Source organism: Staurois parvus, unplaced genomic scaffold, assembly GCF_062004578.1.
Source record: "Staurois parvus isolate SC_StPar_1 unplaced genomic scaffold, SC_StPar_1.0 ptg001724l, whole genome shotgun sequence".
Taxonomy (NCBI): domain Eukaryota; kingdom Metazoa; phylum Chordata; class Amphibia; order Anura; family Ranidae; genus Staurois; species Staurois parvus.
Genome location: NW_028319520.1, coordinates 131,819 through 152,951, shown reverse-complemented (window position 1 = coordinate 152,951; position 21,133 = coordinate 131,819). Strand labels below are relative to the sequence as shown.

Below are 21,133 nucleotides of genomic sequence, written 5' to 3'. Positions count from 1 at the left end.
CTCAGATGGACAAAACACTGAACACAGGATAATCCTACCAAGCTTGTCACACATTGTAATGACGAATTCAAACCTCAGACCACTCCCACCCTTGGAAACAAAAGATATGTTAATGATCATTCACACCTCAAATTCCTCATGAAGACCCCCTGCCAGGTGGCCTTAATGACTCCACTAGACACCTTTCCTACCCTTGGAAACAAAAGAAATGTTAATGAGCAACTCACACCTCAGCTAATCTCAACACATACTGCTGTCTCTGCTTCTAATCTCTGTATTTTTCTGAAAACAGTCCGAAATAGTTAATTTACCACTTTTCAGTGCATTCTGGGAATTTGGAAGGTCTCCTGTGCTTATCTTTAAAAAACATTTCTAAACGCAAACGCGCATAAACGCGTTATGCAAACATGGCTAAGCAGACGGTTTTTTAACCTACATTTTCCAGCAGTCAGTTTTCATCGTTCAGAAGTGTCCCGTGTACATGGGGCCCAAGTATTATCCAACCTGGTATTATGCAGATTCAAAAAATAAACGTGCCAAAGGAGTAGCAATTGGTTTAGCTAAAAATTTAAGAAGGAAGATGAGTTGGAGGATCTGGAAGGTCGATTTCTGTTCCTGAGGTGGAGGTTACAGGAAATAGAATGTACAATGGCAAATATCTATTCCCCAATAGAAATTCAATGGCCTATGTGAAAAATATACCAAGAAGGCTTTTGGATTTTAAGAAGGGCAAACCAATTGTGGCAGGAGATTTTAATTTTTGCAAGGATTCTCAAATCGATACGACATCGCATGTGCAGACAGATGGGGGTAGATACTTGAAATCTATGCACGGAATGCTATATCAGTGTCAACTCCTAAACGTTTGCAGAATTAAAACACCCTAGAGAAAGATTATACGTTTTATTCTCCTGCGCATGCAACGTATTCTAGATTAGATTATATATTGATAGAACACAGACTCTTGGAGTTGCTGGTTAGAGTGAATATAGAGGTTAATACATTGTAATCTGTTATGATTCCATTACTGTATCAAACCATTTCACCTAAATTTTGTCCCGAGTGCTTTGTCCGGCTTCCTGTCTGCACTTTTACTGTTCTTTCTACCTGGAAACGCGAGAACGTCCATGGCATCCAAAAAGCGTCCCTTTAGGTCAAAAGTGGTTGTAGACCAGCTAAAAAACAGCGATAGTGAAATAGAACCACTTGCAGAATTGAGCGATAATGATTCGTGGGGAAATTCATCATCAGACACTGAAGGCGAGGACAGCGACGATCCTGTGACTGAGCTCAGCGATGTGCGAACTTGGTGCTCTATTTAAAATTTCAGTGTTATTGGCTTGATTACATTATTGAATTAAATTATTATATTTTTTATAATTATGATTTTGTGTTTCAAACTTTCATACCCAGGATGTTTACTAGACTCGTTTGGACAGAATTAAGTGAGTTATTCCCAAGAGTTAAAGGCCTACAATATAAAATAAATTTCGATGCAAAACAATGTACCGATTTGACATTCAAAGATATCGACAAATCAGACCGCCAGGGAAGTTAAGGGAACTATATGAACCGGAATAAAAAAAAACAAAAAAAGTAGTAAAAGATATACAGCAGAAAATAATCAAAAAAAGATGAAGTAACTTAATGGAGCAAGAAATGGAGGATATTTAACATGGCAAGACAAAGATATCAGTGGGGGAATAGACCTGGTAAATATTTAATGAGCGCACCAAGAAATCGAGGAAATAGAGAGAATCAAAATAATGGTGTACTCAACCACTGATATCACTAATGTATTTAAAACATATTATGGGAAGTTATATGAAGTAAACCCAAAAAACCTAAAAGAGGGGTTAGAAGAAAATTAGGAAAAAGGGAAGTATCTAAAAGGGGTGGGATTACAGAAAAACCAACAACACAGGAGAAAATCCAGGAGGCATTGAAGGGCACATTTGTAGGGAGGAGCCCTGGGCCAGAGGGGTATAATGCGAGCTATTACAAGAAATGTAAAGAACAAAGAGGCCACATGCCTATATCAATGTTAAATTTTGATACAAAGCTGTATGTGAAACTTCTGGCAACTAGGTTGACTTAATGCCGCAATGGATTCATTTAGATCAAGTGGAATTTGTCCCTGGGAGGGAAGGAAGAGATAATGGGCTAAGATCACTATTCCTCATACAAAAAAGTAAGAGAAACCCCCTACCCCCGTTTAGATTTTATCGAAAGAAGCCGAGAAGGCCTTTGATAGGGTAGATTGGGGCTTTATGATAAATTGGAGGCTTTGTGAATTTGCCCCAAAATGAGAGAGTAGATAGGAAAGCTTTATAGTCAACCTTCAGCAGCGGTAAAAGCTCAATGGCTCATCAGTTTTTTTTAAATGTATCAAAAAGGTACAAGACAGGGGTGTCCACTTTTGCCCCCGTGTGTCTTATCTTTAGAGCCTCTCTTGGCAAGAGCACAAAACAGTCTGGATGCAAAAGGGATACAGATAGGAGAAATAGAACATAAAGCTGCAGCATATGCCGATGATATGCTTTTTTTAATGTGGTAAATCCTACGCTGACACTACCCAATCTAATGAGAATTAAATATTATGGAGATTTATCAAAATTAAAAATCAACCCGTCAAAATCTGAGATTTTAAATGTTAAAGTTCCAAAAGAAAAAAAAGGTTTTGCAGCGAGAATTACTCTTTGCATGGAGGGCAAAAGTAAAATACCTGGGAATAAAACTAACCTCGTCCTCTAAGAACTTACATAAAATAAACTATATCCCATTAATAAATGAGATAAAGGATGAATTGAGGAGAATCACAGTAGGTCCACTCTCCTGGACAGGACGGATAAATGTGGTAAAAATGAGAATGGTCCCGAAAATCCTATATAAATTTCATATGCTTCTCATATCTTCTGGGATCCGATTTTAAAATAATTTAAAAAAATTATATTGAGATAAAAAAACGTTGATTAGCGTCTGTGTGTGCATGGTCACATAGGATAACATGCTGGGGGGGGCTTACTAGCTGCAGAAAAAAAAAGTCAAAAGCCAAAAACAGCTGCTGTAAAAACGTCCAGTGTGCATGGGGACTTAAATGTCACGTATTTTTGATTGGATATACAATGCAACAGGGAAAAGTTGGGCTAATAGAGAAAACACATTAAGTAGGACACAACTTGACAGGGCTGTTTGGTTGCCACATCAGTACCGTACGTTGGCTGCAAATAGGGGCACTTACACAAGAAATGTAGTTAGGATTTGGAAGGTAATTCACAAACATATGGGATGGGAGTTTAATTCAATGTTAATACCGCTGGTGGGAACAGATTTCTTCCCGCCATGGAAAGAGAACATGTCCAGTAAATGGATAAGAAAAGGTAAAAAGATATAATGAAAAAAAGGAGAAATATGCTCCTTTCAGGAGTTAAAAATAAGAAAGAGGTGTTTTTTTTCATGTTAGATGAGTGATGATATTTTCAATTATGGCATTTTGTTGCAATGCTCCCAAAGCCACTAAGGACAATGGAGGATTTGAATCCACTTGAACAACTGTTTAGTGCAAGACACAGAAACATATTATAAATATCTATAAAATTCTTACTGCAATCGCGGAATCTACTTCACCGCCATATATGTCGTAAAGGGAACTCTGAATATTTAATGAGCAACAAAAAAAGAAAATATTCAGATTAATGCACAGGGCTATAGATCTGAAGGTGGTGGAAATGAGCTATAAATGTTTAACCCTTTGAGGACCAAGGGACGTATTTGTCCCATGTTTTTAATTGCGTGTATCATCTGATTAAGAACTTAAAACTCTCTTTTTTTTTTGGTTTGAGTCAAAATATTAGTTCTTATCAAACAAATGGATCTAGCTTTTTGCCAATTATTTCATGAAATGGCTTAGTTACAGCAACTGAAGTGTACGAACTTTAAAAACAAAAAAATTGATTCTTTAGGCGTTCCAAAATCTTACGGTCCTCAAAGGGTTAACTAGGTGGTATATTACACCGAGTGTGGCACATATGCAACGAGCAGAGAAATCACGTATGTGTTGGAGAGGTTGTGGGAACTGGGGTACAATGGCACCTATATGGTGGGAATGCCCTCAAATACAAGAGTACTGGGAAGAAATAGTTCAAAAACAGGAGATTCTGGGGACTAATATCTCGAAAGATCCAGGCATATGCTTATTCCACAAAACTGAGATTACAATAGAAAAATATAAGAATTTAATATTTCATTTAATAAATGCAGCAAAGGGATTGATACCTAAATTTTGGCAGGCACAGGAGAGGCACCAAGGGATTGTTTGGGAGGGTAGTGGGGGGAAATGTGAAAAGGAAAACGTTTTTCATTTTGTAGTGATGAGTACAACGTTGAAATCATTAAAATATTTATAAAAAAAAAAAAATGGTGCCATTAGTGATCACATGCTGGAGACCCAATGGAGGTTCCCGATTAACTGGAGGTGGCAGTCCCTTTAAAACCAAAGGGAGGCCCACAAGCTCCAGCAGCCAATTACACCGGCTCTCAGGTAATCGCTCATGGAGCAATTACCTGTGAATGATCAGCCCTCTAGGGACAATCAGTCGCAGGTAATCGCTTCATGAATGATCAAATGATGGCTGCTGTAAATAGCTGCAGGACCTGTCGGCCTCCCATTGGTTGCAATAGGAAGCTGTCCCGAGGGCTTACCCCTGAACGCATTTCAGTTTTTTGAAGACATTTTATTGGTAAACCCTCAGGATAGCCAGCTGGCGGCTGTTGACTCGTATCTCCTCTTCAGTAATGATGGCTCCTCTGGACTACGACATCAGAAACCATTCAATTATCTTTACAGGAAACAATATCCCGATATACTTACAAGGCTGACTAAAAAACTGCAAGAGATTGCTGCAACCACCAGCGCTGGAGATTATCTGCAGGAAAGAAAAAAAAAAAAAAAAAAAAAAAAAGGATTAAACAAAATTCCTAAAATTAACCCATAAAGCCTGGAAGAAAACACTTGAGGCATGGCCATGAACTGAAACTCATCCCCACCACAGGAGCCGAATGGACTAATGTATCCGATGGCTGCTCGAGTGTCTTATCCACCCTAAGGCACACTTGTAAAATAAAAGCACGGCAAATGCTTCGTGCTTCTTGATGCCAAAACAAGTGAAGCCCTATTTTAAATCCTCCCCAATGAGCCCCGTCCTATAGTGCATCTTTACCCCTTGACAGACTTCCTGATCATGCAACCACCGATTGGCTGACAGTGGTCACATGATCAGCCTGCCCTGCCTGTGTAATACGTGGGTGGCAAGAAGTTAAAGCAGACCTTTACCTGACCTCGCAGCGCCCCCCACGGCTCCCTGCACTTATTTATTCCAGGTACTTATACAGCGCTGTCAATTTACGCAGCGCTTTACATATATATTGTACATTCACATCAGTCCCTAACCCTCAAGGGGCGTCCAATCTAAGGTCCCTAACCCTCAAGGGGCGTCCAATCTAAGGTCCCTAACCCTCAAGGGGCGTCCAATCTAAGGTCCCTAACCCTCAAGGGGGCGTCCAATCTAAGGTCCCTAACCCTCAAGGGGGCGTCCAATCTAAGGTCCCTAACCCTCAAGGGGGCGTCCAATCTAAGGTCCCTAACCCTCAAGGGGGCGTCCAATCTAAGGTCCCTAACCCTCAAGGGGGCGTCCAATCTAAGGTCCCTAACCCTCAAGGGGGCGTCCAATCTAAGGTCCCTAACCCTCAAGGGGGCGTCCAATCTAAGGTCCCTAACCCTCAAGGGGGCGTCCAATCTAAGGTCCCTAACCCTCAAGGGGGCGTCCAATCTAAGGTCCCTAACCCTCAAGGGGCGTACAATCTAAGGTCCCTAACTCACATTCATACATACACATACTAGGGCCAATTTAGACAGGAGCCAATTCACCTCCCAGCATGTCTTTGGAGTGTGGGAGGAAACCAGAGTACCCAGAGGAAACCAACGCAGGCACAGGGAGAACATGCAAACTCAAGGCAGGTGGTGCTGTGGTTGGGATTCGAACCAAGGACCCTAGTACTGCCAGGAGGAAGTTCTAACCATTTAGCCACTGTGCACTTCTGCCCCCTCTACAGTATGAATCAACGCTTTTACAATTTTTTGATAACCGATTTTTTTTTTTTATCGTAATTTATTCCCGTCTCCGCCCCCACGCCACCTCTCTCGCCAAGGCGATAACAAGGTGTCCGTTTCCTTCTAGGATTCCACAGCACGTACCCCAGGAGGCTGAAGGAGCAGAGACTGACAGTAGCCAGCTGTGTGTGTCAATGGAGGCCAGCTGCCTAACCCAAAAAAGGCAGCCGGCTTCCGATGACTGAGGACGAGCAAGGCGGCGGTGCGCACCCTGGGCTGCTGCAGCTGATCAGTGGAATACAGCAGGACATTGCTGGATTCGCTGGGCAGGCAAGTATCTGAATCCAGGAAAAGCCAAGATAACAGTTAAGTAGGGATTAAGAAACTGACAGAGAAGAGTGAAGGTGCTCTTTAATTAAAGTAGGAGGAACAATCACATGAACAGTTAATCTAGTGACTGTCCTCCCCTCCAATGACCTGCTCTCTGCTCAGCATAAGCATCAGTGGAAACCACTCCATGGGACGCGGCAGCCTCACCCCTGGACTGTACAGCACAGATCAGGTGGAGAAGAGCAGACTCCTTTATCAAGGAGACCCTGAGCCTCGTATTACAGATGATAGAGATACAACACAAGGAGGACCTAAAGCACCTCTATTAGACCACGCCTCTTCTCTGCAACCATGCTGTCCCTGTAGTCCAAGTATTCACCCCATATACTGATAGGACCGCTATGTGACTGACCTCTGACAGATCTCTGTGGGTTTATAAGACTAGAAGTGAAACATGCCTCAGGTAGGAGTTCACTTAAACTGGATGTAAACTTCAGAAATGAAATATGAACAAGGCGTATCCTCTCTATAGTGTGTACTTGCCTCAATGCAGAGCACTAAGTGTTATTTCTGTCTGCTGCCTACTTCTGAAAAGTTTTCCTGACCACCAGAAGAAAAATGGTGACAGGGGAGGGACCTCCAGCAGATTGACAGCCTAAGCTCTGTTCCTGTGGAGAGAGGTTTGTCTCCTCCCTCCAATCAGCTCTCAGAGCTCTCCTCACCAAATGTAACTTCAGCTCCAAGCCCCCGTTTCTGAACTCAGGCAAGCATTATAAATTCTGGACTTTGAACATAAGTAGAAAAGACAGCAGATAAACCGGTACAACTTATGTAGAAGGATTTGTTTCATCTGTGGTGCATCACCTGAGGCCAGTCACTTCACTGGGTATATGGAAGGATTTACAACCACTTTAACGCTTCATGCACAGCAGCTTTTTTTTCTGCTGCTAGAAGCAGAAACAGTGTTATCCTATGTGCCCATGCACAACATTTTAGGCCAGCAGTATTTTTCAAGCTTCAGTGTTTAGGAGCAGAAAACAAATACACACACACACACACATATATATATATATATATATTTATTTATTTATTACATTGTATCTTTTATTTAGATTCTGGGGGCTCTGGCATTGAATACTAATTACTTTGTTTCAGCTTGTCCTTTTATGTACTTGCCCCTCCCCCTTAGGGTGCACTAACTTTAATAATGGCCTTGTTTCCCTTTCTTGCAATCTTCATCGTTTGTCCCTGCCCAGTGTCGCACGGCCTTTTAGTGGACATTTCCCATCGGCCCATCTTCCTAAAGGCTCCGTTCATTCCTATGGGTGAGTTGGTTTCCACTGGGAAGGGATGCCTGAGGAGGATCGCTGTCCTAAGGGACACTGGGCAACTACAAACGGTACAAGTTCTCTTTGGCTGCCTACATACTAGTGTGTTTTTTAAACTCTGATGCTTGAAACAATGCTGTTAATTGCATTTTTTAGGAGCCCAAGGATTTTTTTTTTCTTTGAGTATTTTACAGTACAAAAAAGCTAGAAAAAAAGCTGTTAGGAGCATTTTAGAAACGTTCGGCATTTTGTTTTTTTTCTGCCAGAAAAACGCTCCCAAAAACTTTACCAATACACTATATATATGTGTGTGTGTGTATATGTATGTGTGTATATATATATATATATATATATATATATATATATATATATATATATATATATACACACACATACATATACACACACACACACACACACACATATATATAGTGTATTGGTAAAGTTTTTGGGAGCGTTTTTCTGGCAGAAAAAAAACAAAATGCCGAACGTTTCTAAAATGCTCCTAACAGCTTTTTTTCTAGCTTTTTTGTACTGTAAAATACTCAAAGAAAAAAAAAATCATTGGGCTCCTAAAAATAGCAATTAACAGCATTTTTTCAAGCATCTGAGTTTAAAAAACACACTAGTATGTAGGCAGCCAAAGAGAACTTGTACCGTTTGTAGTTGCCCAGTGTCCCTTAGGACAGCGATCCTCCTCAGGCATCCCTTCCCAGTGGAAACCAACTCACCCATAGGAATGAACGGAGCCTTTAGGAAGATGGGCCGATGGGAAATGTCCACTAAAAGGCCGTGCGACACTGGGCAGGGACAAACGATGAAGATTGCAAGAAAGGGAAACAAGGCCATTATTAAAGTTAGTGCACCCTAAGGGGGAGGGGCAAGTACATAAAAGGACAAGCTGAAACAAAGTAACTAGTATTCAATGCCAGAGCCCCCAGAATCTAAATAAAAGATACAATGTAATAAATATATATATATATATATATATATATATATATATATATATATATATACACACACACACACACACACACACACACACACACACACACACACACATACATATACACACACACACATATACATACACAAAAACCTATCATTTGAAAACATGAAGAGACTTTCAAAGCAAATTATTTACTAAAAAGTAGTCAGCTACTTAAAAATGTGGCCCCAGCAAGTCCCCGGAGCCCCTAAACCAAGTTCACACCGTACAAACCCTGACGAAACTGCACCTCAATACGACGCAGCCATAACCTCTATATGTGTGCAAAAACTTCTGCATGGCAGTAAAGGAAGGTCACAGCTGAACCTGAAGTATACAGGAGATCGAGAGATGACCTCAGTGGAGGGAAGCTTCACCATCCAACCAGAACACTGGGAGCCGGTGACAGAAAAAGCTTTTATTGCTCAACCTCAAGGACAGTGACATGGCAGACATGCCTGGATCCCCCATAGATAATGCTATGAAATCATTTACTACATGCAGAAAGTCCTATTTATTATGTTGTATGAGGTGATCCAACACTGCTTACATATGTGTGCACGACTACGTATGCACTTGCCTTTGCGTGCGAGCACAGGGGAAGAAGTGGTAGGGGAGAGGGAGCACTTTATTTTAAAAAATAAATTTTTTACACTGTTCCTTTTTTTATCAACTTTGTCATTACAAGGGATGAATAACATCCCTTGTGATAGACAGGTCCTCTTTATGGTCCATTAGACCCCATATCTTGCCTCTGGCCTTCAAATCAGCCGATCAGACACAGATCCCGTCTGATCGTCTACTTCACGGACCAGTAAACACAAAGCCGAAAATAGTAAGTGACGAAATACTCGCTTTGTTTCTTAAACCATAGAGATGATTGAGGACATCCTGGTCCTCAAGTCATCACTATGGTCAGTTGGTGGAACCACCAGCTGTAGTGTTGGGACTGTATCCCCGCACCAACGAAAGGACACACAGGTACATTCTACAGTGTTGAAGCGGTTAAAAGGAAGCACCACTCCAGTGGAAAAAATACAATTCTGGAAGACCACCAAAATACCCAGAAGTCCACACTGAGCTGGAGGTGATACTCTAGGATCCCACAACCATGTCTCTGGGCTCAGTGCAGAGGGCTTCCCACTTCTGGGCAATGACGGCCAAAGGCTGCTCAACATCTGGAGAGACTTCAAGGACACAATGTTCCTTCTATCACATGACTCTTATCAGTTGGCAATACTCCCACTTGGCACACCTTTAGAAAGACTTCGGCAAGTATATCACAGAGTCCGACAGCCTTTATTGGCCAGCTTAAAGCCAGATGACACCAGGCTGGAGGAAAAGTGCGCTTTGCACTGCCACCTCCTCTCCCCCGTCTTGGTACTGCAGGGGTTGAATACTAGTTGTCTAGGAACAGAGATTTGCACGCTTACCTTATTCCTCCCATCCCAGTGTTCTCCCGACACCCCTGGAGGGTGGGCAGGTTCCTGACATCTTCATACAATGCAGGACTGTTGGCCTTGCATTGTACGTGATGACGTCACAGCCAAGAATGGTCACGCAGCTTCAAAGGGATCAGTCTTACAAAGAGAGAGGAATTAAAGTTTAATTAAAGTTCCCTAATTCCCGTAGACTGGGGGTCTTCAAACTTTCAAAACAAAAGAGTCAGTTTACGGCCCTTCAAACTTTAGGAAGGCCAGACTAACCAGTGGGAGTGGAAAATGGCCGTGCGCCAGTGGCAGGAATAGTGCCCCATTCTTGGTCTCAGGGGGAGGAATTATGGCCCCCCATTATCGCTGGCGTCAGGGGGAGGAATTATCGCCCCCCCCCCCATTATCGCCGGCGTCAGGGGGAGGAATTATCGCCCCCCCATTATCGCCGGCGTCAGGGGGAGGAATTATCGTCCCCCCATTATCGCCGGCGTCAGGGGGAGGAATTATCGTCCCCCCATTATCGCCAGCGTCAGGGGGAGGAATTATCGCCCCCCATTATCGCCGGCGTCAGGGGGAGGAATTATCGCCCCCCATTATCGCTGGCGTCGGGGGAAGGAATTATCGCCCCCCATTATCGCTGGCGTCGGGGGAAGGAATTATCGCCCCCCATTATCGCTGGCGTCGGGGGGAGGAATTATCGCCCCCCATTATCGCTGGCGTCGGGGGGAGGAATTATCACCCCCCATTATCGCTGGCGTCGGGGAGGAATTATCGCCCCCCATTATCGCTGGCGTCGGGGAGGAACTATCGCCCCCATTATCGCTGGCGTCGAAGAGGAACTATCGCCCCCATTATCGCTGGCGTCGGGGAGGAACTATCGCCCCCATTATCGCTGGTGTCGGGGAGGAATTATCGCCCCCTTATCGCTGGTGTCAGGGGGAGGAATAGTCCACCAAAGGCCAGCTGTAAAAAGAAAAGTAGGACCACATCCGGCCCAGTTTATAGAGACCCCTGACAAAAGAAGCATTGCATTCTCACAGTACAGAGAGGGCCCACAGGCACAGAGTCAATCGAAGAGGCTCTGTACGCTGCAATGGTCAATCACAGATATATACACTCGCCGTGTTTACATCTCACAACCCTCCCCTTCCTGTCACAACAGAGGAAATATTCAGATTAGTGAATGAAAATTTGTGGTGAGGGGTTGTACTTGATCATAGGGATCATTTTTGTCCCCCCCTTCCCAGTTACATCTCATCTTCATACTATCATCTTCCGACTGTATGTGAACTGCATACTCATTTCTTCACCACCACCTCCCTCTTTGTTAAAAAAAAAAAAATATATATATATATATATATATTATTATTATTATATCGAGTTTATATAGCGCCAAAGGGTTTGCTCAGCGCTGTACAATAGAGGGGGGACAATACATGAAACAGAACAGTAACAACAAACAGCACATAAGGGGTAAGAGGGCCCTACTCTTTCGAGCTTACAATCTAGGAGGGAGGGGGTAGCGGTACAGGCGGAAATGGCTGTGGGGGATGGTGTGGTAGGAGGAGGGAAGGGCAGCGGCTGTTAGGTGAGGGTGGGGTAGGCTTCCCTGAAGAGGTGGGTTTTCAGGGAGCACCTGAATATATATATATATATATATATATATATATATATATATATATATATATATATATATATATATATATATATATATATAAATAAAGGAGTGCACCCCAACAGATTTGTCAGAAAACCTTCACTTTTCTTTCGGAACTAACTTTTTCTATGGGACAATATACTACAAAATCCTCCCACCAATGCCAGCCATTGATTGCAAACAAAATTTGTTCATTTGCACACACGAAAGTATTTTTCCTAACAAAATTCATCCAAGACCATGTTGCAAAAATGAACACACCCCAATGAAAGTCTTAGGAGCAAAGCTAAATTTTAGACAAAATTCTAATTAACAAGAATTAGACTCCAGGTAAGTGATTATTCATTAAACATTGATTATAAAAGTGCATTTCTTAAAGAAAACCCTTCCCATTTCATGCTGTCAGCAATGGCACCACATGGAGGAGAAATGTCACAAGGCTTGAGAAAGAAAATCATTTCTTTACACAAGAAAGGTGAAGGCTACAAGAAGATCAGCAAAGTGTTACTGGATACTGGAGCAAAAGTGATAAAAAAATTTAACAAAGATGGATCTGCAACCATCTCACAGAGACAGCCAGGCTGTCCATGGAATTACCTCAACAGGAGCGTCTTCTAATGAGAAGGGCTGAAGAAAAATCGCCGTGCAAGTTCACTGCAGTTGGCTAAAGAAGTAAAAAAGCCAAACTGGGGTGATTGTTTCCCTGACACAATACGGCATACACTGCAGAGGAATGGCAAGTGTAGCAATCATGCACAGAGAGAAGGACACGGTCATCCACCTTGTTAAGAATCTTCCATGCTGTATCATGTCTACTCCCAAATCAGCTTTCCTCATCCCCCCTCCCTCTCTGTTGAGTGACAGGTGGTCTGTTTGATGCAGATCACAGGCAGCAAACTCCATGGGAGGGCATCATGGCTATATATCCCACAACTGAGCTGGGGCCTAGATGTCTGTTAACTTCCGCAATCTGGGCTCGTAAAGCCATAAACAAAGTCCTTTACTGAGTTCAAAAAACATTCCAAGGGGTCGTAAAAACAGACTTACATTTAAAAACACACTTTTTCATATAAGTTCATATCTTCAAATAGGACATAAGTACCTAAACATGGAGTCCATATTCGGACAGCTCAAGTTAAGACCATTCTCCTATATTACACCCCCTAGCTGGCATATACAGGAGAGCCGAAAATTACATCTCGTTACCTGTTCAAGCGGATATTTCATATCTAACCGTTCAGCCAAGGATTCTGCGTAATAATCTACTCGTAGATCGGATGTTGTATGTATCAAGGGTAAATTCTGAACCATATTATAATTTGTGCAGTTTTTGGTCATAGCTTGGGTCTCCACCTACAACTCCCTCCCCAAATGAGGCGACTAGTTTACTGCTCCAGGGAGACACCCTGTGGAGTTGCTAGGAAAAGCTAAGCTAAGTTGTAAGCCGTTGAAGTTCTCCCTTTTTTAAAAATCAGAACTAAGTTTGGGAGAGAAGGCATCCTTTTGGCTCATGAAACCTGATCTGCTTAAACCAGGACATTTGGAAAGTACTTTAACCCTCTAAACTCCTGTTATCTCTTTGATGTGCTATTGTTCTCTGTATATTTATTTATTTATTTATATATACTGGCTACATCTTTTTCTGTAAAATATTTTTATTGCACCATTTTGACCTTTTGGTAATAAATTTTACTTTCTGAAAGTGTTGAACTGTTTCTACAGCTCTTTAATGCAAACTAAAGCACCCCTGTCTCTGAAGAACACTACTGTGTGTTTTAAACGTCTGCATGCATCTGTCTGCGGTGACATTGTGTATACAAACGATTATTCAAACATCATAGTGTTATTGCTGATATTGCCGAGTTCCTCTTTCTCTGTACAAAAAGGAGGAGGTGGCAATGTGAATGGTTAATTACGTAATTAACCCGACCCAGTAACAATCGCTCCCAGGCTGCAAGTACACAGATTGTGGTCCATTAGTTGGAAAATCTGTGTGCAGGGTGCAGCTGGGCATGGCATTGTTACGCACGTGACTGCGCGGTTTTAGATTGGCTAGTCCTTCGGTCACAAGTTTGGTGAGAAGGGCTGGGGTCTGACGCCGCGATCGTCACAGCATGCGTGGGTGTAACCACAAAGGAAGCCTGTGCTAAAGCCCATGCACAAAAAAGCCTGCCTAGAACTTGCCGGGCCCATAATGAAAAAGAAGACAACTGGAACGCTGTACTCCGGAGTGATGGGACCAAGATAAATGTTTTGGAACTGATGGCTTCAAACCGTATGGCATCGCAAAAGGCGAGATGTACAAAGAAAAATGCATGGTGCCTACTGTGAAACATGGTGGTGGCAGTGTCCTTCTGTGGGGCTCATGAGCGCTGCTGTTGTTGGGGAGCTGCACTTCACTGATGGTATCATGAATTCACAGATGTACTGCTCTATATTCAAAGAAGATCCTGCCATCACTCAGTGCCCTCGGTCGTCATGCACTTTTCCGACGCGACAATGATCCAAGACCCGGTTCTGAAGAAGAACCGGGTGAGTGATTCAGTCTGCTGATCTGAACAACCGAACACCTATGGGGGATTCTGAAGAGACAACCTGAGCATCCCTCTCCATCCAGCATCCAGGCTCTAAAAGATGTCGTTCTTGAAGAATGGAAAAAGATAGATGTGGCAAAATGTCGCCAACTTGTTCATTCCACGACTAGAAGACTTGCTGCGGACCTTACAAATCATGGAGGTCCTACAGAATACTCGATGGAGGAGTTCTTGTTGTGGGGGGGGATTCATGTTTGCATCAACTGGAGTAAAACGGAAGATTTTGTAATATAAGTTCTATTATGAACCTTCCTTCCATGTAATGAGCCGAACAAATGTTCGATAAAACTCAGTTTTGTCAACATTTTGGAAACGGTTCTTGTGTTCATTAAGAGATTGATTAAAATCTTACTTTTCAAAAAGGGGTGGAGTCGTGTATGCTGAGCAGTGTATGTGTGTAATATATATATATATATATATATATATATATAATTTTTTTTTTTTTTTTTATGTATTTGCTGCACCATAGGATATGTTGAAGTATAAACAGAAGATGATACAGAAATTAATCTCAATGATTCCCAGGGCAATATTCTCCACTAGTAACACGCCACCTGCACCCACCTCCCAGCCAGTGCCATAAAAGGCCCCCAATAGTCTGTTCTCTTCAATACAGGGACATTTACTGCACCATCCTATAAAACTATCACAGTATACGGAAAACAATAGAATTGAATCCACAGAGCACCTCGTACAAAGCAGCTGATACAGAGCAGATTATAGATCTGCTGCTCGATGAAGTGCAAACTGTGCATTATTTCCAGGATAACCCCCTCCACTAGCAACGCACCACCTGCACCCCCACATACTTGCCAACCCCAGCCAGGGATGCCCAAAGCTCCCGCCATCTACACAGCAGTCTGCTAGCTCCAATCCAGGAACATTTACATATACTCCTAGATTGTAAGCTCCAAGGAGCAGGGCCCCTCAATCCTCTCATGTTTTGCATTGTATTGGTATTGTTCTGTCACATGTTCTGTCCCCTCTGTAATGTACAGCGCTGAGCGAACTATCGGCGCTTTATAAATACTGTATAATAATAATATACACTATATATATATATATATATATATATATATATATATATATATATATATATAAGGAGGGGCCTCTACAATAAAAGTTACCACGTATATAAAATGTCAACATTAGAATCAGAGCAGCAAACTGCTACACCCCACATTGTAGATCTGCTGCAGGATAAAGAGCAGATTGAGTAGAAATGGATATAGGAATCCTTCCCAGGACACTGACTCCTCCAGCAAAACCCCACATATACCCCCCTAAACCTCCCATCCTGCTGTGCCAGGGGCCCAGATTCCTCCCACCCCCCCCCCCCCCCTTGACAACCCCCTGCACTAGCAACACGCCACCTGCACACCCCTTGTACCTGCCGAACTCAGTCAGGGACCCCAGGATTGAGAACCCCCCCACAACAAATCATCTGCCATCACTGTATCCTCTCCATGGCACGACACTCATTTACTGCACAGCCCCCCATAAACTTACTATGTACATAGAAAACGTAAATCAGAGGAGCAACTCGTACAAAGCTCCTACTACACCTCCCACTACGCCTCCCACTACGCCTCCCACTACGCCTCCCACTACGCCTCCCACTACGCCTCCCACTACGCCTCCCACTACACCTCCCACTACACCTCCCACTACACCTCCCACTACACCTCCCACTGGAGTATAAAGAGTAGATGGTGCACAGATACACCTTAGGCTGTTCACACTTCAGCGTTTCGTAGCTCGAAGCTACAAAAATGCTCAGACTTCAAAATCAATTCTTCTTTATGGTGCCTGTTCACACCTGACTGCGCGATCGGACGTGAACAGGCACCATAGAGGAGAATGGATTCTTAAATCTAAGCAATTTTGTAGCTTCAGGGCGCAGATGTGAATGCAGCCCATCTAGATCCCTTCCAGGGACAACCCCCCTCCTCTGGCAGAGCACTACCTGCAAACCTCAGCCAGGGTCCCTGACACCCCCCCCCCCCCCATCTAGATTACCCATTTTTGTTGTCCCTAATACAGGGAAACCCATGGTAAACTGCAAAGCCCCCTCCTCACCTGCACCCCCCTCAGCCAGAGACCCCAAATCTCCCATCACCAGTCTGTTGTCTCCAATACATGGAAATTTACTGCACAGCCGCCACCAACTATTATATCCATACAATGTCCCCCCCCCAATGTACAATCATACACTGCGTATGCTGCAGGATGAAGAGCAGATGGTGTACAATCAACATACATTATTGCCGGGACAACCCCCTCCACTAGCAACATGCCACCTGCACCCCCTCATACCTGCTAGAGATTCCAACCCTCCCACCATCAGTCTGCGGTCTCTAATATAAAAAGATATACTGCGCAGCCCCCCCATCTATAGATATGTTTACAAAAATAATGTATCAAGGTAAACAAGCCACTGCGCACCCCCCCCCCCCCCACAATATATTTTAGCAGCTTCCAGACCACCCTATAGCAGAAATACTGCAAATACTGCAAGGGTGCGCAGAAATAATGTATATACACATGTGATTTTGCATTTCCGGGTAGGGGGCGCACTCCCCCACCAGTGCCACCATTCGCGGCTGTGGCTGCCAATCATCGGGTCCCACCGGGTAATTACTCACCTGCGCCCGGCAAGTTCCGATGATCACCGACAGGGAGAACTGTTTTGTTTACTAACAGTTCTCCTCCGTCGGCTCAGGCACACTGCTCTGGATGGCTGTGCACAGCCATCCAAAGCAGTGTGATTACAGTTAACAGCACAGACCCTACCTAGTAAAAACACAGTTAACCCTTTGATGGCCCACATGTTAACCCCTTCCTGCCCAGTGTCAGTGCTTTTTCCTAGCACTGATCACTTTATTGGTGTCACTGGGGATGTCAGTCACACCATGTCAGTCGTCCCCCCCCATTGTCATAATGTCTGCCACAGTCCCACTATAAGTTGCTGATCGCCATTACTAGTAAGAATGGGGGAAAAAAATCCCAGTATCTATACCGCCATTTGTAAACGCTATAACTTTCACGTAAACCAATTAATTTACACGTATTGTTTTGGGTTTTTTTAGCAAAGATGTCGCAAAATGCATTTAGGCCGAAATTTAAATTTTTTTAAAAAGTCCAAAAATTTTGAAAGTGTTTTTCTTATAAAATTTTGCAAATAAATATTATTTCATCATAAATCGTGTTCAAAATTTATTCCGTTATATTTTTAGTAAAAAAAAAAAAAATAACCCAAATGCGTTTATAACCAAAAATTATAATTTTTTAATATTTTTTTTTCTACATACTGTCAGCATGGTGATTTTTTTTGTTTTTTTTATACTGATTGCTTTTACACCCATAAAGGCTGTCTCCAATAATTTCTCCTCAATGGCTGCAAAAATGCAGCCAGAGAGAACTACTGAGTGAGCTGTGATTGGTCACAGCTTGTCACATGGTACAAGGCTGTGGTGAATAGCCCTGTACCATGTCACCTCTGTGATCATTCAGATTTCACACGTAGTAAGCAATGTCACAAGTGACATCTTGCTTACTACTCTGCATGTGATCACCGATTGGCCAATCAGTGATCACATGATCGGGACCTCATACAGAGGTCCCGTCCGACGATCGGTGTTCCACTGTGTCCGGAGGATACAGCGGGCACTGGATCGCGGTGCTGCGCGCTCCCACAAGCAGGGGGTGGGGAGGCCATTTATAAACGGCCACCCGACCCTGCACTGCCCAGCTGTTTATATACAACGGCCAGACGGGAGGTGGTTAACAGATATGTACTAAAAAGAAAAAAAGTATAGTGCATCAATGTAAACAAACTACTGCACCCCATTTTTTTGGGGGGGGCAGTAGTCTGTTTACATTGGTAGACACATTGTAATTATATACATATACACATACACACATACACAGACATGTGTGTGTGTGTGTATATATATATATATATATATACACATACATATATATATATATATTTACATATATATATATATATATATATATTTACTAATTAAAACTAAAATGAATTTAAAAATAAAATAAGTGTATCCATTTGCTGTAACCAAAAACCCCCATATATATATAGAAACAATGCATCAATATAAACAAACGCATGCTGCAGGATAGGGAGCAGTGTTCAGATACATTATTCACAGCATCCCCGGACAACCCCTACCTCTAGTAGCATGCTGCCTGCACCCCCTCATACCAGCCAACCCCAGCCAGGGACCCCAAAGCTCCCATCAGTCTTTTGTCTCCAATACAAAAACCTACAGGACAGATTCCTGCCCCCCCCATCCACTATGGATAAATAAAATGCACATATTAATTATTATATTATTATACAGGATTTATATAGCGCCAAGTTTGCTCAGTGCTTTACAATATAAGTTAATATTAAATATTAATGTAAACAAGCTACTACCCCCCCCCCCCAATATATAAAAATGCACAAACACAAACAAAAATCAGACTAGCAACATGCACAAAGCTGCTGCTGCACCCCCACACATGGTGCAGGATGGAGAGCAGACCGTGTACAATCAGATACATTATACACAGGATCCTGGGATAACCCCCTTCACTACATATATATATATATTTTTTTTTTTATTATTGTGTATACACATAAAAATGCAACAATTTACACACATATATTAGATATATATCCAAGATACACACATATATTAGACAGATATACACAAAGTATAAATGTAAACAAACTAAATTTTGAGCAGCTGCAGGATGGAGGGCAGATGATGTACAATGGAGATTATTCATTGCGCGCCGCCTGCACCCCCTCATACCTGCCAACCTCAGCCAGGGACCCCAAAATCCCCATCACTGTCATCCCCAACACAAGGAGATCTACTACAAAGCTGCACCCCCATATACATATATATATATACACACACACACATATACATATATATATAGATACATTGTTGGTGTCTATGAGTGTGTGTGTGTATATATATATATATATATATATATATATATATATATGTGTGTGTGTGTGTGTGTGTGTGTATATATATATATAGATACATTGTTGGTGTCTATATGAGTGTGTGTGTATATATATATATATATATATATATATAGACACCAACAATGTATCAATGAACACCCTGTACATATCTGCAGGAAGAAGAGCGGACAGCATACAGTCAGGATACATTGTTCACAGGATCCCTGGCACTAACACACCATCTGCACCCCCGTCTCCCCAATACCAGCCTAGGACCCCAGGATGAAGAATACCCCCCCCCCCCAAATACGAGAGACTTAAGAAGTCCATAGCAGCTGCGCTTTGCATCCACTTTCCAGCTTTCATTTTTGAAGTCTAAACAATCGGAAGATCAAATCTGATTGGCTGCTCCAAATTTTTGTAAGACTGGAGGTGAAGTTTGGATTGGCAGATCAAAAATGAGTAAGATTTTCATCTAAGGTATCCTCCCCGTGCAGACACAGATCGATCTCTATATACAGATATATACACACACACAGATATATCAATCTCCCCCTCGGTATATTCAGGCCCCTGTGATCTGCGGGCCCATCTTTCCATTGTGGGGCCCCCAGTGCCCATCCTCCCAGTCCAGAGCAGCTGTGCACGGCAGCCAATCACCTTCCATTTTTAAAGCATAGCAAGAACTGACAGAATCTGATTGGCTGCTTCAGATATGGTAAATTCCCTCCAAGACACCCCACCCCCAATACTGTATTCAGATCCCCCAGTGATCTAAAGGCCCTTCCATGGGGCCCTGTTTTCCCATTGTGTGCCCCCCCCCCCCCCATATCCCAGTTCAGGGAGCAGCTGTGCGTGGCAGCCAATCATCTTCCAGCTTACTTTTATTTATTTTTTTTTAAATCAGGACTTAAGAACCTGAAGACAGAAACTGATTGGCTGCTCCAGATTTGGTCAACTTGAGGGCAGAAGCTGACTGGCTGCTCCAGGTCTCCCGGTCCCCCCCCCCCACACCAGTCTGTGTTCAGGCCTCCTCGGGCCCCTCTTCCCATTGTAGGGACCCCAGTGCGGTGTACAGGTCCCCCCCATCGGCCCTCCCCGCCCCCTACTGCCATCTGTGCGCGCGCCGATGAGGCTCCCCAGGCCGCCGCGCCCCGTACGGCGGAACATAGCGCCCCCTCCACGCCACACACACACCTATCCACTGTGCGGCACCGAGAGGCCGGAGATGTCTCCCACCCTCCCGGCCGGGTCTCCGCCTCCTCCTGGTCTCCACACTAACGCGACTCAGCCTGCCGCGCCGATACCGCCAGAAAAGAGCCAGAGCGCCGCCGGAAGTCGCTGCACCGGATGTGCCGCGCGTCACGTGCCCCTACTCCCCGCCCCCCGCAGCCCTTTCTCCTAGCTCCTTGTCCAACCAGCGCCACGCTCCCCTCAGCCACGGCCCCGCCTCCCCCTTCATCTACGGCCCCGCCCCCTCCTGTGAGCGGCGCTCTTCTCGTCTTCGGTCCCGCCCTCCGTTCCCCGGCCCCTCCTCCTCCTCCCCCTCACGCTGTAGAACATTCTATTCCTTCTCCCGCCATTTCTGTTATGGGGAGGCTGTGAGGGGAGAGAATCCCGCTCCTCTGTGAGGAAATCTGCTCCATTCTCCTCTATGGAGGCGCACACCGAGCCCTCTGTCGGGGTTTGGGGGAGAAGTCTTCCACA

The 21,133-nt window shown here is 43.6% G+C and overlaps 1 protein-coding gene across 1 annotated transcript in view; it reads right to left on the bottom strand.

Annotated features, from left to right (window-relative positions):
- Window positions 1-20,783, bottom strand: part of LOC149434610 (uncharacterized) — a 28,857-nt gene extending 8,074 nt beyond the window's left edge. The window contains exons 1-2 of the mRNA XM_089663585.1: window positions 20,624-20,783; window positions 4,871-4,925 (exon numbers count right to left, since the gene is read on the bottom strand). The gene's annotated coding sequence lies outside the window, so the exon portion shown is untranslated. The remainder of the gene's footprint in view (window positions 1-4,870; window positions 4,926-20,623) is intronic.
- Between the last annotated feature and the right edge of the window lie 350 nt (window positions 20,784-21,133).